This window comes from Zea mays, chromosome 9 (genome assembly GCF_902167145.1).
Source record: "Zea mays cultivar B73 chromosome 9, Zm-B73-REFERENCE-NAM-5.0, whole genome shotgun sequence".
NCBI lineage: Eukaryota > Viridiplantae > Streptophyta > Magnoliopsida > Poales > Poaceae > Zea > Zea mays.
In genome coordinates, this window is record NC_050104.1 from 101,182,647 (window position 1) to 101,207,970 (window position 25,324).

Sequence of the window (25,324 nt, forward strand, 5' to 3'; positions counted from 1 at the left end):
CAAATCATCGTGTCTCACTCCTTATTTGCTTGAGATTTGTTTTTCACCCTCTCTCGGACTCGTTCATATTTCTAACGCTAACCCGGCTTGTAGTTGTGCTTAAGTTTGTAAATTTCAGATTCGCCCTATTCACCCCCCCCACTAGGTGACTTTCACTTGGCAATGTTTTTCTCAGGAGCAACCGATGAAGAAGGGCGACTCGAGGAGTCAGGAGCAGCTTTGACGTCGGTGACTATATCATCAGGAACGATCACGCCAGGCCTTGTCATCAAAATCCGCCCCGCGCGAATGGCTTTATCCATAGCTTTGTCGCGCTGGGCCTTCAGAATGGTGGAATTGTCTTCGGCAATCTTGGTAGCCAGTTGAGCAGCTTCTAGCTCATGGACGACCGATCTCTTGAGGCTCATAGATCCTTGATGATGGAGTCTTTACTCGACACCAACTGCCTAAGACGAAGGACCTCATCCTAGGATACTTGCAGCTCGCGACGGTGGTGTTCCAAGTCTGCCATGGTAAAACGATGGCTCCTCTCCAGGATAGTCAAAGAATTGTTGGCATCACGATACAACCTATCAAGATTATCACGAGAGGCCTCAAGTACACGTTTTCCCTCCTACAGACAAGAATCAGCTCTCAAACACCTAGTAAGCAGTGAAAACACAGCAGAGAAAGTCAAGTAAGCTTACTTCATTAGCTGCCTTTTCAGAATCAAGCTGAGCACTGAGAAAGGAATTCAATGAGTTGGCATCAACTAAGGAAGCAGAAACCCGAGCCAGGTCGGTCTGACCTTGAGAATACTTCTCCTCGAGTTTAGAGTACCACCAGGTCATATCTAACAAAAAATAGTTGAAGAAGGGCACACAGTTAAAAACAGACTAATCAAGAAGCCAAGAAAGAAACAAAGGCACTAACCAGCATTTGTCATTTTCAAATCAGATATCTGCTTCTGAAGCAGCAGCGGATTCCACTGTGATAGAAACAGAGCTCCTTCGGGGATAGACGCACCCTGTGATCTCAATTGACCAGCCATCCCGTCGACCAAAGCCTGATATTGAAAATAAATGAGTACAAAGATGGCAACTTGCCAGGCGTATTGCCAGAACCAGAAAAGCCGAATTACCTGAAGATTAGAGAAGAATGACGAAAATCCTAAGTCACGAGAAGCTAGGTGGTGGCTCGATGAAGGAATATCAATCAGGGCAATTTGAAGAACATCGCCAGGGATCAACTCAGCACCACCAGCAAGCATCAGAACTCTAGCATCCGGTATGCCGACCTCTAAGGCGACTTCCTCATTTGAAGCATGCGCTGTTACCATGCCATCGGAACGTGGAGGAGAAGACCCAACGTGAACATCCATGGAGGTATGAGAAGGGGAGCCCACTTGGATACCCTCGGGGGCTGGGTTATAGCCCGCACTGGCCATCGGAGCTGGATCACCACCGGCAACAACCTCGGGGGCTGGGTCGCAGCTCGCGCTACCCACCTGAGCCGGATCATTACCGGCAACACCCTCGGGGGCTGGGCAACCGCTGGCACCATCCTTCAGGACTAGGTTCTCCGCAACAGCCACCTCTAAGGCTGAAGGACTCTTAGTCACCTCCATGGGAACTGAACAACCTTGACCAACCTCCTGACTCTGAAGACCGCTTTCCAAGGTCGACGAGGCACGAGACGCTACTTGGAATAACTCTAATCCCACCTCTGGGATGTCAGAACAAACGTCCATCATATCACCATCAGCTGGCTCGGACAGCATATCTTCAGGAATGACATCTTCGAGAGCCTGATGGAAGTTTGCTATGGATAGTTCTTGCAGACCAACGAGAGCAGACAAAGCTGGAGAAGGAATATCGCTACTCCCCCACTGACTCTGTAACACCGATTGTTCTTTCGAACTAAGGGGACTTCCTCTTCTTCCTCGTCCTCGTCAACAACACGGACAATATACAGCACAGGGTCACAACCTTTGGGATCAGCTCTAACAGGGTCACACCCATTGGGATCAGCTCTAACAGGGTCACACCCATTGGGATCAGCACTGGCAGGGTCACACCCATTGGGTTCAGCTCTGGCAGGGTCACACCCATTGGGATCAGCATCAGCAGGGACACACCCATCAGGTTCAGCCCCAGTAAAGAGTTCCACTGGTACTTCTTCAGTAGCAGGAGCAGAAGGGCTGGCATCACAATCCAAGCATGACACTCGCCGAAGCCATCTCTTTTTCTTTTTCTTCCCCTCGGCAGGAGCAGCTAGAGGACTGACTTGGCGAAAGCGTTTCGGGCGAGTACCCTCAAGCCTTCGAGTATCCACGGTTTTCTCAGGCTCTTGGATAATTGCAACAGCCATTGTTTCAGCAGGAACCGAGTCAGAAGAATCCCTAGCCAACATGTCCAGCATAGCGCTTATCTCTGCATCACCCGGACTCATAGGCATCTCAAAGTGAACTTGCCTCTCATCGTTGGGAAGATCTCCAAGTGAAGCAACCAGAACCTCAACTTCTTCAAGAGAGGGTCGCACTCTAAGACCCAAACCACTGTCACTAGCAGGAGGATTTGACACAAAATCGAAAAAGGACTTGGAAGGCGGCAGATTCCAAGCAAAATATGCAACAAGAGCACCAATGTTCGATACCTTGCCTCTAAGGATCATTTCCAGTCGACTCACCAAATCCACAGCAGGAATCCTCTTGTTGGTAACCCGGGTTGAATCGGTGACACCACTATACAAATAAGCTGGGTATGCCCTATCCTTCAGTGGTTGAATATTCTTAAAAACAAAGTCTGCAACCACAGCTTCAGCGGTCAGACCTCTCTCCTTCAACAAGCAAATTTCAGCAAGAATAACTTTGGCCTCTGCTATCTACAAGTCTGTGGGAGACTCAATTCAACTTGGAGCACGAACATCCAGCTGTCTCCCTGACCGAGGGGGGAGAGACTTGCCATGGTTTTCCACAATGAACCACTCTAAGCGCCATCCTTTGATGCTATCCTTGAGTGGGATGTCAAGATATTCTGTTTTCCTCCCACGGCGCATCTCCAGACTCGCACCACCCACGAGCTGATGCTGCCCCCCAGCCATCCCAGGGCGATAATGATACAAGTACTTCCACAAACCGAAGCGAGGGAGAATTCCAAGGTAAGCTTCGCACAGGTGAACAAAGACAGAAATTTGCAGAATAGAGTTGGGATTCAGGTGAGTTAGATTCAGATGGTAAAAGTCAAGGAGACCGTGAAAGAAGGGAGAAATGGGAAGAGCAAGGCCGCGGATAAGAAAAGGGATGTAAACGGACTCGTGGGTATCCTCTCTCGGGACAGTAACCCCACGACAAATCCACCAAGAGCAAAGCTCCTTTGGAGGAAGAACTCCGACAGAGACAAGATGGAGAAGATCCGACTCGGAAACAACAGACATATGATTACCTGCGAAGGGCAATTGACAGTTGAAATCGATTGGAGGAATGATCGCTGCAGCAAAATTCTGACTCTTCCGCTTGGGCGCCAACGCAACCTCGTTGGCGAGCGGAGCGGAAGCGAAATCAAAGGGAAACAGAGGAAACTCGGAGGCAAAAGTGAGGCTAGGGCTTGGAATGCAGAGGCGTCCGGCGACGTGATACAAATGGGGTTTTCCCAGGTCAGACACCATTTCTAAAAGTGCTTAGTCATCACTCGGTCGTTATTTCCAAAACGTCGACATGGCCTGATACGACTCTGCTGTTACCTCTAAAAACGCTGACGTCGCCAGTCGTCACTCGGCAGTTATTTCTAAAACGCCGACGTGGCCCGAAATGACTCGGTTGTTACCTCTAAAACGCCGACGTCGCCAAGCACCACTCGGCTGTTACTTCTTTAACGTCGTCGTGGCTCAGCAGAACTCGGAGGTTACAATCTAAAATGCTGATGTCGCCAAGAACCATTCGGCTGTTACCTCTGAAGACACCAGCGGTAACTGAGCCATTCTTTCTCCACATAAATGCAGGCATAATTAAAATTGTAACACCCAAAATTCCATGTTGGAGTCTATAATATTTTTTTTCTAAAAGATTAATGATCTTCAATCCACTAACTAAAACAGAGTATTTTTCCCTTCATAAAAATGTAACAGAAAAACTTTTCAAAGTATTTGAATAACTCTTACTTTATTCTAAAGATAAGTAAGTAGTGAATATTCAATTTTAGTGTATTATTAACTTCTTGATCATACAATAAAAATAATATTCTTCTAAAATGAATGATATGTGTGAGCATAATGGAAACAAATTGCATTAGGGATCAAAATAATTAAATATAAGCATATGAAAGTGAAACATAAATAAATTCATATTGTGATCTTTGTATGTTGCATATGATTTGGATATTTAAAAACAAATCACAATCAGATTTGAATTTGGCATGTGAAAATAGGGGGGATTGGAAAAGAAAAGGATGAATATAAAAGAAAATAAAGAGCACTGCGCATGGGCCCTATTCCTAACCCTCAGCCCAACTACCAGCAGGGCCAAATTCTCCATCCACGACCCATCTCGCCTCATCTCCTCTCCGCCTCAGCCGCTGCTTTGGGCTCACTCGGCGCGTGCACGTGGGAGCCCTTCGCCACTTACCGGTGGGACCAACCGGTCAGCTCTTTCCTCTTCGCTGACCGCCAGAACAGAATGCCCCTAGACCCGTGCCGCTCGGTGAAGCTCGATCCTGGCGCAATTTGTGGAATCCGTTGGGGGCTTCTTCCTGCTCGCGCGCAACGGAACATGTCGTACTTCGCGCAGGGAGGATCGGCCTCGTCCGCCCGACCCAAGCGGACTTCACCCATCTATAAATCCATGGCGTGGGTTTTCCCTCCCCTTATCCCTCTCCTCTGGGCTCCTCCTCGGCCACAGCCCCGGATAGAATCCGCAGATCCTCTGTGGCCTCGGGCATCTTCGCAGAACGAGGCACACAGGATGGACGGAAGAAGAACCCAGCCGCCGCCGTCGTTCTTGCTGGAGGGTATCAATGGGTCCTCGGCGGGTGGCTTGGGGATTCTGTTCCGCAAACTGCGCTAGGAATCGATTATCACCGCCCTTCCTGCTCCTCCATCCGAATCAAACCCAGGGCCAGCTTCGGGGGAGCTCCTCTTCCCCGGTGCACGTGAAAAGACCATCGCCATGGCCAGAAACGACCGCTTCGGTCGATTCAACCCTGGGGCGACCCTACGGCCTTGGCATGTGGACCTTGGGGCTTCGCTTGATCCCCGCGGTTGTATGCGTGGCCTCTCCGGTGGCGATTATCCACTGGGATCACCGTGATTGCTCGTCAACTTCATCCATTGCCGCAGATCCGCGGTGCACATGGGTTGGAACTCTTCATCGCCTCAGCAACTGGTAAGCCTCCCCCACAGATTCACCCTGATCCCCACACTACTTAGAACTATTAAGGTTGGGGTTTGGGTGTCTTCGGTCCATTGCGCCCCACACCGGCAATGGCGCCGCCGAGCTTACGCTGTGCACCGCCGTGGCAAACCAGAGGGAAGGGGGTGCACATCGGGATCATTGATCTGTGTACTGACGGTCCATATTAGAATAAGGGTGTACCGCTTCGGGTGTAAGATCTACACCGTTGATCTCCCATTTAACGGCTGTGATCAGATCCTTGGCATACCCCTTTGAATGTAGGATCTGAACCGTGTATGGGGGGTTGGGCGGCTTAGATTAGATTTTGCCTTGATGAAATCTGGGCCTTAGCTATTAAATCGTGCGGTCATCATTGGGAACCAGTTCACGTAAGGGTAGAATCTAATCTGGTGCGTTGAAAACAGATCGCACGGCCCAAATAATAAGATACCCCTTCGCTGCGTGCACTTTCTAAAAGAGACCCTGGGGTTTTACCTATTCAACCCGCCGTCCAGTGCGGGGGGAATCCTGAGTCTCAGGAATTGTTGCATAATAACCCGTGTGTCTCTCTGTTATTTGCGCCCAGACCAGAAGCTTGGAAATTCAGGAAAATAATTTAGGAAATGGTTTTTATGTATAAAAATGTATCCAGAACTTATTTAATTCATATAAATTCCATTTTTACTCCTTTTTAACCTATTCCAGTTGCAATAATCTTGTATTAATATTTTCTATCAACTAGTAACACTGTTTAGCCATGAAACTTGAATCGAAATTGTTCATTAGGATTAATCTATTCTAAACACTAAATCATTTCAGAAGTTCATAACTTCATAATCGTAACTCCAAATTTAGTGATTATCGCTCCCACGATCTCGTAGCATCGCGTAGAATACTACTATTCAGTTTGTACTTATGTTTGGTGTAATGTTAATTTTATACCATGTTTGTCTGTATTGCTACGATTAGCGCGAGGTTACGTGTCATCCGAAGAGCAAGTTGGTACCTGGAATCTCAAGTCCCAGGCAAGTTGTGCCCTTGTCCACTTTGTACCCAATAATGTTCTTTATAATCATTTACCATGCATAGGTTTAATTTTGATGGGACCCAATAGGTCACCCTAGTTTGTTTATCCTGAATACCTTGTTTACCCCTGAATCACTTGAGTAGTTCTGCTACTGCTTTATATGGTTTTGGGTTAATATTTCATTATATCTATGTTCCAATTATGTTGTTATTTTATTTATGTTCATGACAAGATCATTAGATGTTAATTGGAACATAGAGCTTAACTTGAGAAACACGTGCCACCACAAGGGTTTATGGACGCCCTTGGCTGATTAATTAGGAAAGCTAGTGGAGGACTACCTTACCCGAAAGGGGCAAGGGCAGTAGGGGAGTGGTCAGTGTAGGGAGGTCCTTGGTTGATTTTGCTCCGATGGCGGTCAGGCAAGAACCCTGCATTGGAGCTTCCTATAAACTGTAGCGGGTTTTCTGAAGCTAGTGGAACTTTGTAAAGGCCTCGTAGTGTTACCCTGCCTCGCCTCCTCGGTAGAGGTGTATGGGAAGTCATGATCCCTTGGCAGATGGGTAACATGACTTGTGGGTAAAGGGTACAACCTCTGCAGAGTGTAAAACTGGTATACTAGCCGAGCTCACGGTCATGAGCAGCTCAGGACTCTCTGATGATTAATTTATGGAACTAAATTCAATTTGTCATATGCATTGCATCGCAGGTGATGATGTTACTTTTGTTCTACTACTTAATTGGGTTGGTATTTACTTATACTTAGTAACTGCTAATAAAATTTTGACCAACTTTAAAAGCAATGCTCAGCTCTAACCATCCTCTTTGGTAAGCCTTACACTTCACGTGAGCTCCCACTTTTGGCGAGTTTATGCACATTATTCCCCACAACTTGTTGAGCGATGAACGTATGTGAGCTCACTCTTGCTGTCTCACACCCTCACAGGTCAAGAACAGGTACCACATGATGAGGCGCATGGAGGATGCTGCGATGTGTTCGTGAGAGGTCTAGGTCGTCGTCTCCCAGTCAACTTTGGGTTGCTGGACCATTGTCACCTTATAATGTAATTATTTATTTTGTACCGAATTCCTGTTATGTAGTAAAGATGTGACATTCAATCATGTGCCATGATTCATCATATGTGTGAGACTTGGTCCCAGCACACCTGGTGATTATGTTCGCGCCCGAGTTTTGGACCCCTAAAACCCGGGTGTGACAAAAATGCGACACAACAATCACAAGTCATTTCTCGAGCGTTATCTCTGAGAACAATGGCTACGTTGGACACAAATGCAAACTGTCGATCGACTATAAAAAGACGATGGAAAGCTGAGAGATGTGCAGAAAATAGGCCGAAATTTTCTTCATTATATAAAAAGGGAAGTTCTTCCACAAACTTAAAGGCCGACTCATTATGAGCTGATCTTCTTCCCACTTTGTGCCACATTACATTACTACATTACATTACTACATTACATTATACTATGCTATACTACTAACTACTACTACATTATTCCACTAATACTACTTCTACTACTATTTATCTATACTAATATCTAAGCCAGCGGCGCTTTGCCGCTACCGCTGCCGCTGCCACTGCCGCCCATGCCGCCATCGTCGTCACCATCGACGTCACCCCCGTCGTCATCATCGCCCTCGCCGTCGTTGTCACTGTCGCTCCCCTCCTCGGACGAGTCAGAGGAGTTCTCCTCGTCCGAGGAGACCTCCAACTCATCCGAGCCCTCGAGCCTGGAGCGCTCGACGACCCGGATGTATGTCCACACCTCGGCAGTGATCCCCTGGGAATCGTCCGAGTCATCGGACGATGCCGGGGGAGAGGCGTGGACGGGCGACCCCTTGGACTCGGAAGAGAACTCCTCCTCCGAGTACTCAGAATCGCCGAAGTCCTCTGAGGGAGGAGTCAGCTCGTGCTTCCGCTTGTCGCCAGAATGGTGCGATGAGCTTCCGCCTTTCTTGCTCTTGCCCATGTTGGAGTAGAAGAGAAGAGAAGAGAGTAAGCAACAAACGGCAGAGAGATGTGTGAAAACACCAGTGCAGCAAGCGCTCTATTTATAGAGGAAGAAGGCAACCGCTCATCTCCTACCACGGTCACTGAACAGTCGCAAATATTCAATAAGCAATTCAAATCGTCTGGAAACAAGTCAGGCGGCTGACGCCGTTTCACGTAACACGACACCCATTGGGACTCAAGTCAACTGCTTGGACAATATGATTACACCCGCGGTCACGTCAAGTTACTACTCAGGGGTAGTTTGCTAAACGCTCAACGCACCAAGCCGTCCCTTGCCCACACCCATTGGGAGGGACGTCCAGGAAGTTTCAATAGATTTTCCCAAGCAGTCACATCCACGCAGTATACGCGATGAATGTATCAAGACAGAAGGAAGATATCGATGGAGATCGGAGGAAAGCCAAAAATAGATGATGAAGTACAAGTCTAATCAACAGGAGCATTAAAGCACAAAGTGAAATAAAGACCAACCAAGAGCCATCTACCAGATGTCCAATCTGTCGCAGATCAGATAAATTTCAAAACCTAACAGGACATGGGTAGACCGCGCTGTTGATCTCAAAGACAAAATTGTATGCTGATTTCTAAAGCATAAAGCTGGCGATATAATGCTGAACTCTAAGGCATTCGACGAAGATAAAAGTATGATTTCTAAAAAGCACGAGATGAAGACCTTTGAATGGATTATTTTCAGTAATCCATTCAAAGCTTGGGGGCTACACCCATTGGGTGCACCTACGGTGCACCCAATGGATCATTAACTCCAAAAAGATAGAATGCTGATCTCTAAAGCATGAGCTAATGATAAGATGCCGATTTCTATAGCATGAGACAAAGACAAGACAATGCTGATTTCTAAAGCATGAGATGAAGATGAAAATGGTTCCTAAAAAAGCTTGAGATGAAGACCTTCAAGCGGATTATTTTTAGTAATCCACTCGAAGCTCGGGGGCTACACCCATTGGGTGCACCCAATAAATCCCGAATCCCAGAGAGCAGAATGTTGATCTCCAAGGTGTAAGCATGAGACAAAGCACTGACCTCTGAAGAATAAAGCGAAGATCAATGAGCAAAGACAGTAGAGGATACCAGAAGCTCATTTTCACCAAGTTACTCAGAGTTCAGAAACGACAACTCATTTAAGCCCATTTTTCAAAGTATTCTTTATCAAATTCAAGGACCGCAAGCTGGACCTAGAATCTTTGGGCCGATTATTTCAAAATCAACTCAAAGATTGGGGGCTTGTGGGGGACAGATATCCCCCGGGTCCACTAGAAGGTTAGAAGTCCTCGTGAAAGGCTCTAGGCCTGATGTTTCGCAAGGCTCTCCCTTCATGGGCCTAGGGAGGGACGCTCGGCGAAGTAGATCAACACAAGATCGGATCAACTCAAGCTCAGACGGCCCAACAGATTCGAGCAACATCCACAGCAGTAACCCGATTTTCCCATGCTGCATCCTCAGGCATCGGAACTGAATGGTGATAAGTCGGCAGAATTATAGGAAGATTGGCTCAGCCAGTTCACTATTACTCAGGTTCACGTTGTTATCATATCCGCATGTAACGCCCCACGGTCGAGTATATAAGGCCTAGGGGACATCCCCTCAAAAACATCTATCACTCCTTAGCCATTTACTCAACTCTCTAGTATCTTCGATACTAGAGAACTCTCTTATAACCCACCACACAAAAAAGATCCACACCAGGACATAGGATATTACGCCTCTCAAAGCGGCCCGAACCTGTACAAGATTATCTACCGACCATCGAGCTATAGTCGGCAACACCGTCCTACACCAAAAAGCACCTCGAGGAGCAACCCCGAGTGCGCGGTCGGACCCAAAACACCGACACTCATCTCCTTGAAATCTTTCATACTCTTATTTTTTTACGCTTACCTTTATATCACAATGTTTGTTTAAGACGTTTTGGTTGACATGCTTTTGACCACCCTTATTTCTTGATGATCCATGAGTGAACATTCTATTTCACACATCCTTGATGATCTCATCGTTTCCTTATAACTTCCCTCGGTAATAATTTCTGTTACTTCAACCCTTCTGTTGGAACCTTACCTATCTTACCCTTGATTGTTTTCTCCACTTCGCCATTTCGCGAGTCTTGCCTTAACTCTATCCTTGGTTATGCTTTTCACGATTATCATCTTTACCCATGTCACCTCTATATCTTACCTTGATGCTTATATTATACCTGTTCAAAAAAACCTTTTATCCTCTGTCTCAATCTTATAGTTGTATTTTACTTATTTGCCCTTGGTCATATTCTCTTCCTTGTTGCTTGCGAGTTTTCAACTCCATCCTTTGTTGCCTGTTACTACCTTCACCTTCATTGTCCCTCCATCTTACCTTGATGACTATCTTATGTATGTTATTTAAAATCCATCTCCCATCTCGATTCGATAGAAGTTTTTACTTATCCCGCCCTTGGTCCGAACCTCATCTTTGCTAGGTGTGAGTCTTATCTTAACTCCATTCTTTGTTGTACTCATACCACTGGCTCTTCAATGCCTTCATCTTTTGTCTCATACCCTTGACTGTTATCGCCTTTGACCCCTGCGATATTTATGTCTTCTACCTAAATGCCTACCTTGAACTTATCCTTTAAAAGCCTCCCCTTTCTTTCAACCCAGTTTGAGAGCTATGAGTTACCCATCTCTTCCTTGATTTCTTTTTCACTCCTTGTCGCCTTACAAGTTTTGTCTTAATACCATCCTTTGATGTGTTTTTATTTGCTATCACCCTCACCTTGTCGTCCATCGATCATGCCTTGATACTCATCTTTATTCCTACTCTTTAAAAATCCCCTCTCTTCCTCCTCAATTTGAGAGCGGCAATTTACCTGTCTGACCCTTGGACGTACCCTCTCCTTTTCCATTTGCAGGTCATGTCTTAACTCCATCCTGTATGGTACTTATATCTTTTGTCTTATGCCTATTTATCTCTTCTCCTATATCCTTGTCCGTTATCACCTTTAACCCTTGTAATATCTATACCCTTACCTTCACGTTTACTTCGAACCTACCCTTTAAAGCCTTCTCTTTTCCATCCCTTGTTCGGGGATAGTGCCTCACCTACTTCACCATTGATTGCTCCCCCTTCTTCGACGCCTTGCAAGTTTTGTCTAAAATACCTCCTTAGTTGTGAGGTTGTCCGTCATCACCTTAACCCTTGTCATCTCTTGATCTTTACCATGATGCTTATCATGCCCCTGCATTTTAAAGCCGCCTCTCCCATTTCATTCCAAGAGTGGTGTTTTGCCCATCCCGCTCTTGTCCGTTCCCTTTTCCTCTGTCGCGTTGCAAGTCTTAGCTTTTGCTCGATATCGCCCTTACCTTCTTAATACATAGATTTTTCCATGATTCTTATCCTATGCCTACCTTTTCAAATATCATCTTTCCCATCTCGATTTGAGAATGGTGTTTTACCTACCCTGACCTTGGTTGCATTCTCTCCCTATCGATGACAATCATTGCTTTAGCTCCATCCTTTATTATGCTCATGCCCCTATCTTGCATGTCTTACTATTCCCCTTGCCTTTCGATGGCCTTAGATTAGTTTATCCCTTTGTAAGGAAAGACCACCACCTAGTTAACATTAGCGTATATCAACGAGATTTTGTTATTGTATGCTTGTACTGTTTGTATTTGTGTTATGACTGATTTGCTTCTTTGTGATGAGTGTTGGTGTGTTGTGGCCCCTGGGTCCGCAATGGCATCCGTTTACTAGCTGGGTGCTGTAGAGTTAGGTAGCTGGGTGCTCTCCATTTTCTCTCTTTAATCCATCTATGCTTACCTTCTCTATCTTACCTTTTCTATCATTATTATTCCCTTTTGCACCTGTCCGGTTGGTATCCTGCAACCTCTCTTAATCAGTCAAGATCAGAGTCGCAACATCTTCATCAAGTGCGTATCAACGCTCCTGTTAAGGGGGTTAGCCGCTAACCCCAATGAAGACAATGCGATCAACGTCAACCAACAAGATCAGAGTGGAGCAGCTGAAGCATGTGTGAGTCCTAACTCACAAGTCCAAGAGATCCTCAAGGATTGCATCAGTGGTTGTGAATATCTGAAGGTCAAAGCAACCAGTCCACAAGTTAATCTTGTAGAGAGGTCAACTCAAGAAAAAAACTATGGACAACCAATGAACCACTCTTGTTATCTTGCTAGCCTATTCTTGAATCTTGAGGGCGAGATTCCTGTTAAGGGGGTTAGATCTGTAACACCCTGAATTTGGGGTATAAAATTTCTTTTCTAATATCCACCAAATCTAGGTGTTACCCTCTCTTTTTCTGGCTTTTCTTTTATTTTTCCTACAATAGTGAAGAATTATCTTTGTTTTATATCCATGTAAGCCTAGTAAAATAAAATCCTAGAGGTGCTTTGATTTTTGCATCTCATGCCAGAGCATATCTTTTTTTTATTTGATGGATGAACTTGATGTAAAGTCTTTTGATTTATGAGTTGTGCTCGAATTTGAAGTTAAATAAAAGGAAAATTGTTTTCTTTGTTATCTCTCTCCTTCTTCTCTCCCCTCTCCCTTCTTTTAGCCCAGCGTCGCGCCCCTCTTCTCGTGCTACCGCGCGCACCTGCTTGGGCCGCCAGGCCATCATGGGCCCCACCCGCTACTGCGCCCACCTCCTATTCCTCTTCCCTGAACTGCCCCAATGCATATCTCCACGATGATCTCCCTCGTCCAAGAAAGAAACTGCACCCGCCGAGCCTAGAGTCGTCTTCGCCGTCCGAGGTGACGCTCCCTCTTCTTTTTCCTTTATCCCTCTTCCTCTCTGGCTTCTCCCTCCCGCCCCGCGCGTTCTTCTCCTCCCCTCTGTGCTTGGCCAGCGCGGTGGCTCGCCCCCTACCGTGACTCCTAGCTCACGCCCGCCCTGCTCGGCGAGCCGGGGGCCCTGGCGAGCTCGTCCCAGGCCCCTCCCATGGCCCCTACCGACGCACGATGGGGCGCGGCTCCGAGCGCCCCACGCAGCCCAGCGCGCGCCCAGCCATGTCGCGCGCCTCACATCCCAGCCTTCGCTTGCGCGCATGCCTGCGCACCACCCTCACGTGCTCCTTGCCGCATTGTGTGCCGACCTTGGTCACGCCGCTGCAGTCCGGCGAACCACCAGCGAAGCCGCCCCTCCCCCTGGTCGGAGCTCGCCTGCCCCGCAGCTCAGCAGCGTGCATCCGCACTCGAGCGCCCGCCCGCCGCGTCGTTTCCCCCGACCCCGCATGCAGGCGCGTTGCATACGTGCGGGGGAGTCTCCCGCGCGCACGCCGTCGAACACCTGCACCCGCGCACCGAAGCTCCGTTGAGCCACCATCTGCACCGCCCTCATTGTCGCGTCATAGTGCTGCGCCGCGTTCGCCGTCGTCGCGTCGCACTCCCAGAGTTCACCAGCGCCTTTTCCTTCTCACCGTCGAGCTAGGAGTCGTGCTGCCTCCATGTCGTCGTCATTTGTCGCAAAGGTGAGACCATCTTCCCCTGACTACCCTCATCTACCCCCTGTGCACACACATCTGCCAGTTCCAGCGCCTCGCCTCTGCGTCGTGCATGCTGTCGCACGCGCTGCTCGCGCATGTCGCCGTGCTGCCCGCGCGCGTTGTTTGTGCGTGTCGCACGTGCTATTTCGCGTGTCGCGCACGCGATCCGCGCACATTAGTTAATCACTTCGCTATAATCGTCCATGCGTAGTAATTAATTCTCATTTAAATCATTGATTAATTGATAATTCACTTTATCTAAAATATCCCACACAATTAATTTATGTTAACTAAGTTCAACTTAGAAATATAGTTTTCTTCGCGTTTAAGCGTAATCTAGGGTGTTCGTTCGTCGCGTCAAGCTCACATTAGTAACATTATTTTCTCACGACGTAAGTTTTAATCAACTAGTTAATTATTTGTTATTTATTAGAATAACAATTTGAATAAAATTAATTGCTAGTTTATTTGCGCATTTATAAATACTTGTTTATATGATTATCCTGATCGAAGTGCTTTTGAATTAATATACTTAATATAAACATGATAATTGTTAGTGATCCTCGTGTGTCGCGCGCGCTGTTGTGCGTGTTGTTTCGCATACGCGCAGCACGTCGTCAGGGTCCCAACGACATTCGTATACCCCTAGACGACGTTCGTCTACCCCTAGACGACTCCCGTCTACCCCCTTCTCCCGTCTACCTCGTCTATCCCCCTGCGCTAGTTAATTTCTTATTTAATTGTCGGTCAGTAAACTGAGTACTCAATCAGATTAAAATTATGATTTTAGTTAGACAATTGTAAATATGTGGTAATGTGATTTTAACAACTTAGATGTGGTATTTAATACCTATTTAGTGTTTAGAATAAACACGATGTCTGTTAGCGACTCTCGTGAGTCGTGCGCGTCGTCGCACTGCCTATGCACTGTTCGCATGCGTAGAGCTCATCGTCGTCATGTTGTTCGTGTGTCTGGTTCATGCTGTGTCGCACGTGTCATCGTGTGTCGTTCGCGAGCGTCATGCGTGTTGTTCGCACACGTTGTCGCGTGTATCTCGCGTGTCGATCACATGTGTCGCGCGACGTCTGCGCGTGATAATAAATTGTTCTCGCGTATAAACACTCATGTTAATAACGTTAGTTCGTCAGGTCTCATATTTTTAGATAACTAACTTAAGGATTGTTCGACAAATATTTATTAGATTAATATTCCAATCAGATTAAATATGCAGTGTTTATCTTGGGTTTTTTTAATAAATATTAACATGGATAATAATATTTTTATACTTTCTATTTATTCAACATTCATTTAGTATAAACATGTTGCCTGTTCAGTTATTCTCGTCTGTCGCGGGTGCTGTTCCACGCGCAGTGACGTGATGCTTCACGCGTCGTGCACGTGCTGTCTGCGCGTTGTTCGTGCGTGATGTGCTCGTGGCCGCGTGCCGATTCGTGCGCGTTCGCGCTCGTCGCGCGCGCTGTTTTCGTGTGTCGTCAGCGTGCTATGTCGTGCGTGTCCGCGTGTCGTTTGCACGCTGTCGTGCTGTTTCACGCGTCATAAATTCGTCTCGCTTAGAATCTCCCATTTTAATTAAATTACTTAATTAACTGACATTTATTAGTGTAGCAGATTAATCGAACTAAACGGTGTATAATATTTATATTTGATAATGTCGAATTAAATGTTATAGTTAATATTTATTTAGTGTAAACGTGATATCTTCCCGACCGTAGCTTCGAGTTCGACATTTCTTTTTCCTCGTGTGACCGTAGTAACGCTCTCTATTTCGTTTTGCGTATTTTATTATGTTTATCTTTGAATGGTGTAATGTTCTTATGCATATATATATATATATATGTTTGTTTGCTTGTGCTTGTTTGCCTTCGCCTTGTGTCGCGAATAGATTGCGATCTGTTCCTGAGCTTCGAGGAATCGAAGATCAAGCATTGACGACCAAGTGATCTAGCTCTTCGAGTTCCACGAGATTAAAGACCCTGAGCATCTGTTTGGTGAAGGCAAGTGTCCTCTGACCTATTATGTCCTATTTTCTTATAATTCACTGTCCCGCATTACTTAATTGAAACCTAAGAATTGACTAGCTTTCTATTTACTTATCCTTGTTTACCCTTTGGGTTATCATGGTTAGCTTTATGCTATTTCTTTACTTTAATCAATGAACATGATGTGAATATTATGATACGATGATGTTAATGAACATGATGTGAATATTATGATACGAGGATGTTATCCCAATGATGATATTGTGATACTCTAGGGGGCTCAGGCCTTTTTCCTGAGTACCTCTCCGTAAGGACCTATTCGTGGAGTGACCACCCGGGATAACAGTGCAGCCAAGAGGGTGGAATGGGACGCCCTTAGCTGATTAATTAGATGAACCTGGGGGTATAGTTGGCTTTGTCGGAGGGCCGTCAATGGGGGCCGGGGCGTAGTGCTCGCTCTGCCAAGGTTGGGGTGCAGAGGTTCATTCGATTTGGTTTTGTTAGTCACCCACCTTGGGGAGGTGTGCTGCATTTGTACGACTAGCGAAACCTAACGAGCAGCTATGCACCAGGGGAGTCTTTGTAAAGGCTACATAGTGAGACCCTACTAGGTCACCTTGGTAGTGATCAATGGAGAGTCATGGTCTCCGGGCAGAATGGGAATCACGACTTGTGGGTAAAGTGTACGACCTCTGCAGAGGATTAGAAACTGATATATCAACCGTGCTCACGGTTAAGAGCGGCCTTGGGATCCTCTTTGATTAGAGATACAGAAGATCGGAGATACAATGGTTCTATTTATGGTTTTGGTTCAATGATGATAATTATGTTTCCTCGATGAGGAAATGATTCACAGGTTGGTTATATGATAAAGCTTGGCTTCCACTAATAATAAATACCTGACCAACTAAAAGCAACTGCTTTGACCTTAACCCCACATAAAGCTAGTCCACTTCAGTCAAACGGGACATTTGCTGAGTACGTTGATGTGTACTCACCCTTGCTTTCACAAAACACCAGGTTGCCTTTGGTGCAATCTATGCTCAGGTAAAGAAGAAGGCGTCGAGGTGGATCTCCAGGAGTTCCAGGACTTCGACGAGTTTGAGGATTAGGCTAGTGACCTCCCCTAGTCAGTTGCATGTGGTGGGTTAATTTACGTTGGCTATGTTTCGATTATGTGTACTTTGATTTATATTATGTAAATGACTCTAGTCTTTAATATTATTATTTACTCTTTATTGTTATTCGAAGCATTGTTCTATGATGAGTCATTTATGAAATCGCTGTGTACGTGAATTTCTAATCCTGGCACGTACATGGTTCGCATTCGGTTTACCTTCCAAAACCGGGTGTGACAGGGGAAGTGGCCGGAGAACACGCGGACGTGGGCGCGTCCACGGCGGGGGATCGTGGGCGGGAGGCTGGGGATGACTAACAGGTGGGCTCGACGGGACAGAGAGAGAGAGCGGGCGCGGGGAAAAAGGAATAGCGCCGACAGATCAGCCCCACAGAGCAGCGAGAGGGGGAATGAGCGCGCGGGCGAGACAGACTGACAGGCGGGATCCGCTTGTCAGCGCGGGCGGGCGCGAGCGCGCGCGCAAGCGGGGCCGACTTGGGCTAACTGGGCCAGATTGGCTTTTTTCTATTTCCAGGGAATTTCTATTTGCTTTTCTATTTATTTTCTCTAGGGTTTTCAATTCAAATTCAAATTCAAACCAAATCAAACATGTGCAACAATTCAAAGAATATTTAAGTTCAAAATTATGCAACATTTCATGACTCATATGTTTTGGGCAAAATAAAATAAATAATCCCCCACTAATTAAACTAACCCTAATCAAAAGAGAAGAGGGGGAGAGAAACTAGAAAGAGAGAAACTAGAGTGAGATAGAGAAGAGTAACACCTGAATTTGGATGATAATAAGAAAGAAATTTTATACCCCCAAATTCAGGGTGTTACATGTGCCCTGAAGGACTCCTAGGTCCTGGTGCTGAAAAGTGGTGCAGCCACTGGGTCCCTCTGAGCTAGCAACCATGAGTCCACGGGCACGTGTCTGAACCAACGTACCCTGGCAGCTGTGGCCCTCTAAAGATCAAGCAGTCAAGGATCAACAGCAAGAGGCCGCACCTCAGTCTCGTCACGCTCCCGGAAGCGATGTGGAGGAATAGGTGGAGCAGAAGCGGGAGCAGGAGAAGTGGAAGCTGGAGTGGTGGAGGTGGTGGTCGTAGCGGGTGTGGTGGAAGGCTCGAGAGCGGCAGGAGTTGACAAAGTGGGAGGTGGAGTGGTGAATGGGTCTGAGGGAGCGGATCGAGCAGTGCAGGAGCGAGTATGAGACGAGAGGCGACGAACTTGGAAGGCGATCTGATCGGAGGAAATCCTCATCTTACCTCCCTACTCTGCCTGATCTACCGCTCCTGCTGCGGCAACTGCTGCACGGGTGGCTCTGTCCAAACATCTCTTCTTCTTGCAGCCTTGCTACTTAAGGTAGACAGCCTTGCCCTTATCCTGTCTGAAGGGGTGAGGAGGATCCTGGTCATCTCCTCCCCCTGACGGTGTGACATTCTTCGTCTGCATCATCCTGAACTAGCTACCAACATGCTACAAGATAATGAGAAAAGGTAAGCGAGAGTAGTAGAACAATAGGTAAGGACTGATTTAGAAATAAATATCTACCTAGGAACGTCTCGAGAGAAGAACTAGTCAGGACACACTACACGACGGTTCACTTACAGCGACCTACGGTTGGTTGCTAAAACGGCCTTCAGCGACCTACGGTTGGTCGCTAAAAACTTTTAGCGACCCATAAGGATGGTCGCTGTAAGTGCCGTCGCTAAAGGCTTTAGCGACCGACATCTTTTTAGCGACCGACTGTCCGTTGCTAATATTGTATATTTAGCGACCAACCGTGGGTTGTTGTACTATAGATTTAGCAACCAATCGTGAGTCGTTATACTATACATTTAGCAACCAACAGAAAGTTGCCCCCAGTTATAGTCGTTAATAATGATAATATACCATTAATTAGCATTCAACAACTGTTATATATACAAAAGCATCACAAATCACCAATTTTTATACACATAATCACATAGATATACAAATTTAATTAGTATTGCACAATGATAGATCCACATCACATAAACCATCAACAAGCACCACAACAAAATCATTCACAAAACCTACACATGTTATATGTTTTGCACATATTTGCAAACACTTTACAAAATCATTTACAAAAGTCCTAACGCTTCAAGTGATTCGCAAAAGCCTTCATAAAAGCACTCCAACTTCTTGTATCCTCTTGTTTTAAAGCACAAGCTTGTAGGAGTTGTGATGTCGCCACTTACTTGATGCTAAAATCAATAGTTGCTATAATGAAAATGGTCCATTTCAGAACCAGATTGTCTTGTGAACAATCCCCGCCAATATCGTAGTGTTCTTTCCTACCATGTCGAGGCGTTGATCAAATTCTGTATCTGTATAGTCATAGGAACTGATACAGAACCTGACTTAATCAGTCAGCAACTGAGGCTTGCAAACCTTCTTTGCCAGACGTGGCATTGGCCGAGATTGGTTCCCTATACCACTCGTTCTCGTCGCGAGTGAGCAAGCAAGCCACTGGACACAAAGATATCAACCCTTCAAAATGACGGCACCAAACTTTACATCTGTTTAGGATCACAACCACACTCTAAGCACTTCAGCTTGTATTATGTGTTGGGCAATTCAACTATGGATCCTTCTTGACTGCACAGAAATGAAAATGATGTGCAGCAGAACAATGGAGCCATACATGACACAAAAACATCCTTGTAGTCTTCATCGTCAGACACGAATGCAGGAGGATCCGGTGAACCAATACCAACAATTGTGCTTCCACTACAAGAGATGATGCAACGATTAGATAGATGTATGGTTCCAAACACACAGAGACGTGTATGTTCCATTGCAACCAACGTCAGAATGAAACAATATTGAAATATGCAACGATTATAGCTTGCGGTCATAATGTGTGGTTGTGACTATGTATATCGACCAAGCTCGTAGTACTGCGGGCACACATCTTCCTTCACGCTCAGCTTCGACCGCAGCAACTTTGGGAGCACGAACGACCTAGGCGCCTCCGCCTCGGCCGCAGATTCCTCCTCTACAGAGCGGAGGTGGTAGGAGAGTCGGGCGAGAGAAAGGCGGAGGAGGGTTACTGCCGCCGCTGCCATGGTTGCTCGACGGGAGGCCGCTGCCGCCATGGTTGCTCGACGGGAGGCCGCCGCCATGGTTGCTCCGCGGGGCTTGGCCGGCCTGGGCGCCGAGCTGAGGGAAGGGAGGAGAGAGCTGAGGGCAGAGAGAAGAGGGAAGGGATTGGTTCGTACCGTACGTACACGGCACGGGCACACAAGCTCCGCAACGCGCGCGCGGGGCCGCCGGCGGGCGGACGGAACTCCGTGTGGTGGTGGAATGGACTGGTGGTCCATCGACTGTCCCGCTCCTGCCAGCCCCAGCCCAATCATGCATGCCGGCCGCCATCTTGTCTCGCTCTAGGATGGATCGATGCCGGTGCTGCCGGGCAACAAGCGCATGCAGCGGCGATCGAGGCAGCACGTGCAGCCACTGCCCGGCGCGCCGCTTGTCCCCCGGATCTTGCCCCCCAACCCCCTCCCTCCCCCCGGAACAGGCTGTGCTCATAGCTCCCAGCATCTCCTCGCCCCTTCGGCATGATTTATACTCGCGAGACGCCCACACAACGCCCATGATTAGAGGTCGCCCGGCCGCCCGCGCGCTGCGGACTGCAAGGAGATCCATCCGCTCTTATCCCCAACATCCTTCCAGCTTCCTGGAGCAGTGCCGCCTTCATATAAACGTACACCCCCGCTAGCTAGCTAGGTCGCCGCCGCTACATACTACAGATCAGCTTCTTGATTTGGCCTGCAGGCGGCGCGCCAGACAGAGATCTCTGTTCCGGCAGAGCTTGACCCGGCTAGGAGAGAAGCAGGGAGCGCGCGGCTGCTAGGTTAGGTAGATGGGCCCTAGTGGGCCTTAGGTTTAGGGAGGATTTTCTTTTTTTATTTATTTTGAAATACATTTTTAAATTACTCAAAAAATCATAAAATTTTACCAAATAAATAATAAACATTTGAATAAATTATTACGAATGCAACTCTTTTATGTAAACATTTGAATAAATTATTTCTAAATGAAAAAGTTAGAAAACCATTCACTCCTTGTTTATAAACCTTGTCTCCCTAGAAAATCATTCACTTGTGATCCATGGTTTATCCATACTCTTTGTGTAGGATTTGAAACGACTTTCAACTCGAATATAATATCATATAAGCACAAAGAACACATTTGCATACTATAGTCATGTCCATACATAAACAAACCATGAAATAAACATACAAGCAATATTAAAAAGAAATAAATCACCACGCAATTTAACGATCAATGTTTACTTGTTTTAATTAATTTTTAGTCACTAACATCTACAGGTACGTTCAGGCTATAAGATTTGATAGTGATCCTTGCTCTATAGCAACCCACCGCTAGTCCCCGACGACATCTATAGCGATCAACCATAAGTTGTTAAATTTCTAGACTTTTAGCGACCAACCGACCGTTGCTACAAAAGGATTTAGCGACTGACCGTCGGTCCCTAACCTTTAGCAACCAACAGTTGGTACCTAATAAGGGTCGCTAAAGATCAACCGTCGTGTAGTGACAGGAGATGCGCAGGAGGGCAGGCGGAATCACTAAAATGACAGAAGAGGTGAGCACATATTAGTCACATAGTCATAAGTATATGAAATGTGAATAAATACATACATAGAGAGTTATGACACAAAAACTGAGAGTTTTGGGGAAACAGAGGTCAAACGACGCGAGAACGACGTTTGAATGGTGAATTGTGCCATAGAGAGTTTAAAATTTGAAATGGGGCATGAAATGACTGGGAAATGAGCCAATACTTCACAGATAGGTAAATACGTATGAGAATTAGTGAAGCGAGTGCTTGGTTTGAAGTTTGGCTAAGGAGAAATAGTTTTGGCACTCGGCTCGAAAAGGATCACTATAAAGATGAAGAGGTGGTGTAACAGGTGCCCGGTGCATTGGATAGGTGTGAAAATTGGTGTGTGGGATACTGGTAGTAGCTGGAGTGTGCTGGAATAAGTTGGGTCGATTTGAGCTTGTTTTACTGTTTTAGGCATTTCACCGAACACTTGCGTGCGAGGTTTGGGTTAGGAGGAGAAATGGCTATTTTAGGGTTTGAAACCTCCTAAAGGGATAGGGTAACTTGCAAGGAAGCTTCAGCACTCAAATATACACAAGATTCACTGATTTCGCAAGTTTTGGATGAATTTGAGTTGAAATCAAAAGGTGGTGAGGGAGTTCTTCATTGGAGAGAAGACAGAAAGAGAGAGAACTGAGGGGGTGATCTCACCAGATGGGAGAAAATAGCTCGAGCTCTACCTGGGGCTGCTCGCCGGAGCACAGAGGACGGCGGTCGCTAGCGGCAAGGGTCTGCGGCGGCAACAGCAGAGGATAGACATAGGCCTGGGCGCGGTGAAAGAAAGTGATATGGCCTCGGGCGCGGGTAGGGAAAGTTTTTTTAAAACGAGTTATGGACACACCGGACAGTGTATTGTGCTTGTCTGGTGCACACCAAGCAGCGCATAGTCACTGTCCAGTGCCCCACCAGACAGGGCCGCACAATGGCGAAGCCACACACACCCAGCCGGTGCACCGGACATTGCACAGTGTAGTGTCCGGTGCACACCAGACTGTCTAGTGAGCCCAGACAGAAGGAATTTTAAATTTTCCTAGGAATTTTGAACCAAACCAAATCCCAACTTATAGGCACACAAAAGAACACATGTTGGGACAGGTAGTGGCACCCTCACATATTCTCTCATATTTTTTCAAAATATTGTGCCATAGGCTAGATAGTTTTTAGTGAAAATAAGCAAATTGTGAGATTTTGCATTTGGGTGTTGCACTACAGGTTTCAAGTATGAATTGTGTTGTGAATACTCCCCCTAAGTGCAGTACCACATGCATATCTCAAAAAACCAACAATTGCATAGTAAATAAAATTGAAGTACCAAAAGCTTAAAAGCTAGAACTTGTCAATTTGAGCCCGAGTTAAGCTTTTTTCACTCGCTTTGTTGGCGGTTATCTAAACTAGGTTAGACAAGTCCTAGATGCAATACAAGAAGTTTAAATATGCAATGCAAACTTGAAGTCACCATTTTATGATTAAGTAAAATTTTTGAGATCAAGAATATTTAGCTCATTCCTCAACATGCAAAAGCGGGCTTCGTCTAAAGGCTTTGTGAAAATATTCGCTAATTGATCTTCCAATCTTACTCCTTCTAATATTATATCTCCTTTTGTAACATGATCTCTAAGGAAGTGATGACGTATGTCAATGTGCTTGGTGCGACACTGTTGTACATGATTATTAGCAATTTTAATAGTACTCTCATTATCACACAACAAAGGTATCTTTTCTATAACTACACCATAGTCTAGACGAGTATGTTTCATACAAAGAATTTGTATGCAACAAGCACCCGCGACAATGTATTCCGCTTTGGCGGTTGACAAGGCAACACAGTTTTGCTTTTTAGAAGTCCATGAAACTAGTGATCTTCCAAGTAAATGGTATCCTTCGGATGTACTTTTCCTATCAATTTTGCACCCGGCGTAATCCGAATCGGAATTGGCAATTAATTCAAAAGTAGCTCTTTTGGGATACCAAAGGCCAACACTTGGGGTGTGCTTAAGATACCTAAGAATTCTTGTAACAGCGCTAAGATGAGCTTTCTTATAATTTGCTTGAAATCGAGCACACATACAGACACTAAACATAATATTAGGCCTAGATGCGGTAAGATACAATAAACTACCAATCATAGAATGGTAGAGAGTTTGATCAAACGGGTTATCTCCCTCGTCTAGGTCAAGATGTCCATTAGTAGGCATGGGTGTCTTGATTGGTTTGCACTTCTCCATTTTGAATCTTTTCAACAAGTCTTTGGTGTACTTCTCTTGTGAGAGGAAGTTGCCATCTTTCATTTGCTTGACTTGGAAGTCGAGGAAGAAGGTTAGCTCACCAATCATTGACATCTCGAACTCCCTCGACATCAACTCATCAAATTTCTTGCATTGACAATCATTTGTCAAGCCAAAGATTATATCATCAACATAAACTTGACAAATGAAAATACCACCGTTATGTTTCTTTGTGAATAGAGTGGTGTCGAAGGTCCCAATCTTGAAGCCCTTCTCAATGAGGAAGTCACGAAGACGCTCATACCAAGCCCTTGGAGCTTGCTTTAGACCATATAGCGCCTTGGACAACTTGTAAGCATGATTAGGATATGTAGGCTCTTCAAACTCGGGGGGTTGCTCAACATATACTAGTTCATCTATGAAACAATTTAAAAATGCACTTTTAACATCCATTTGATAAAGTTTTATATCATAGCAGGATGCATATGCAAGAAGGATATAGATGGCTTCAAGTCGAGCAACAGGTGCAAAGGTCTCTCTAAAATCTAAACCTTTAACTTGAGAGAACCCCTTTACAACAAGCCTTGCCTTGTTCCGCACAATTACACCTTGATCATCTTGTTTGTTTCGGAACACCCATTTTGTTCTAATGATTCTTGCATCTTGTGGAGGCTTCTATAGGGTCCACACTTGATTCTGGGTGAAGTTGTTTAATTCTTCATGCATGGCATTCATCCAGTCTAGGTGGAGAAATGGCTATTTTAGGGTTTGAAACCTCCCGAAGGGAGAGGGTAACTTGCAAGGAAGCTTCAGCACTCAAACATACACAAGATTCACTGATTTCACAAGTTTTGGATGAATTTGAGTTGAAATCAAAAGGTGGTGAGGGAGTTCTTCATTGGAGAGAAGACAGAAAGAGAGAGAACTGAGGGGGTGATCTCACCAGAGGGGAGGAAAGAGCTCAAGCTCTACCTGGGGCTGCTCGCCGGAGCACAGAGGACGGCGGTCGCTAGCGGCAAGGGTCTGTGGCAGTGGCAGTAGAGGACAGACAGAGGCCTGGGCGCGGTGAACGAAAGTGATCTGGCCTCGGGCGCGGGTAGAGAAAAGTTTTTTTTAAAACGAGTTATGGACACACCGGACAGTGTACAGTGCTTGTCCGGTGCACACCAAGCAGCGCATAGTCACTGTCCAGTGCCCCACCGGACAGGGCCGCACAATGGCGAAGCCACACGCACCCAGCCGGTGCACCGAACATTGCACAGTGCAGTGTCCGGTGCACATCGGACTGTCCAGTGAGCCCAGACAGAAGGAATTTTAAATTTTCCTAGGAATTTTGAACCAAACCAAATCCCAACTTATAGGCACACAAAAGAATACATGTTGGGACAGGTAGTG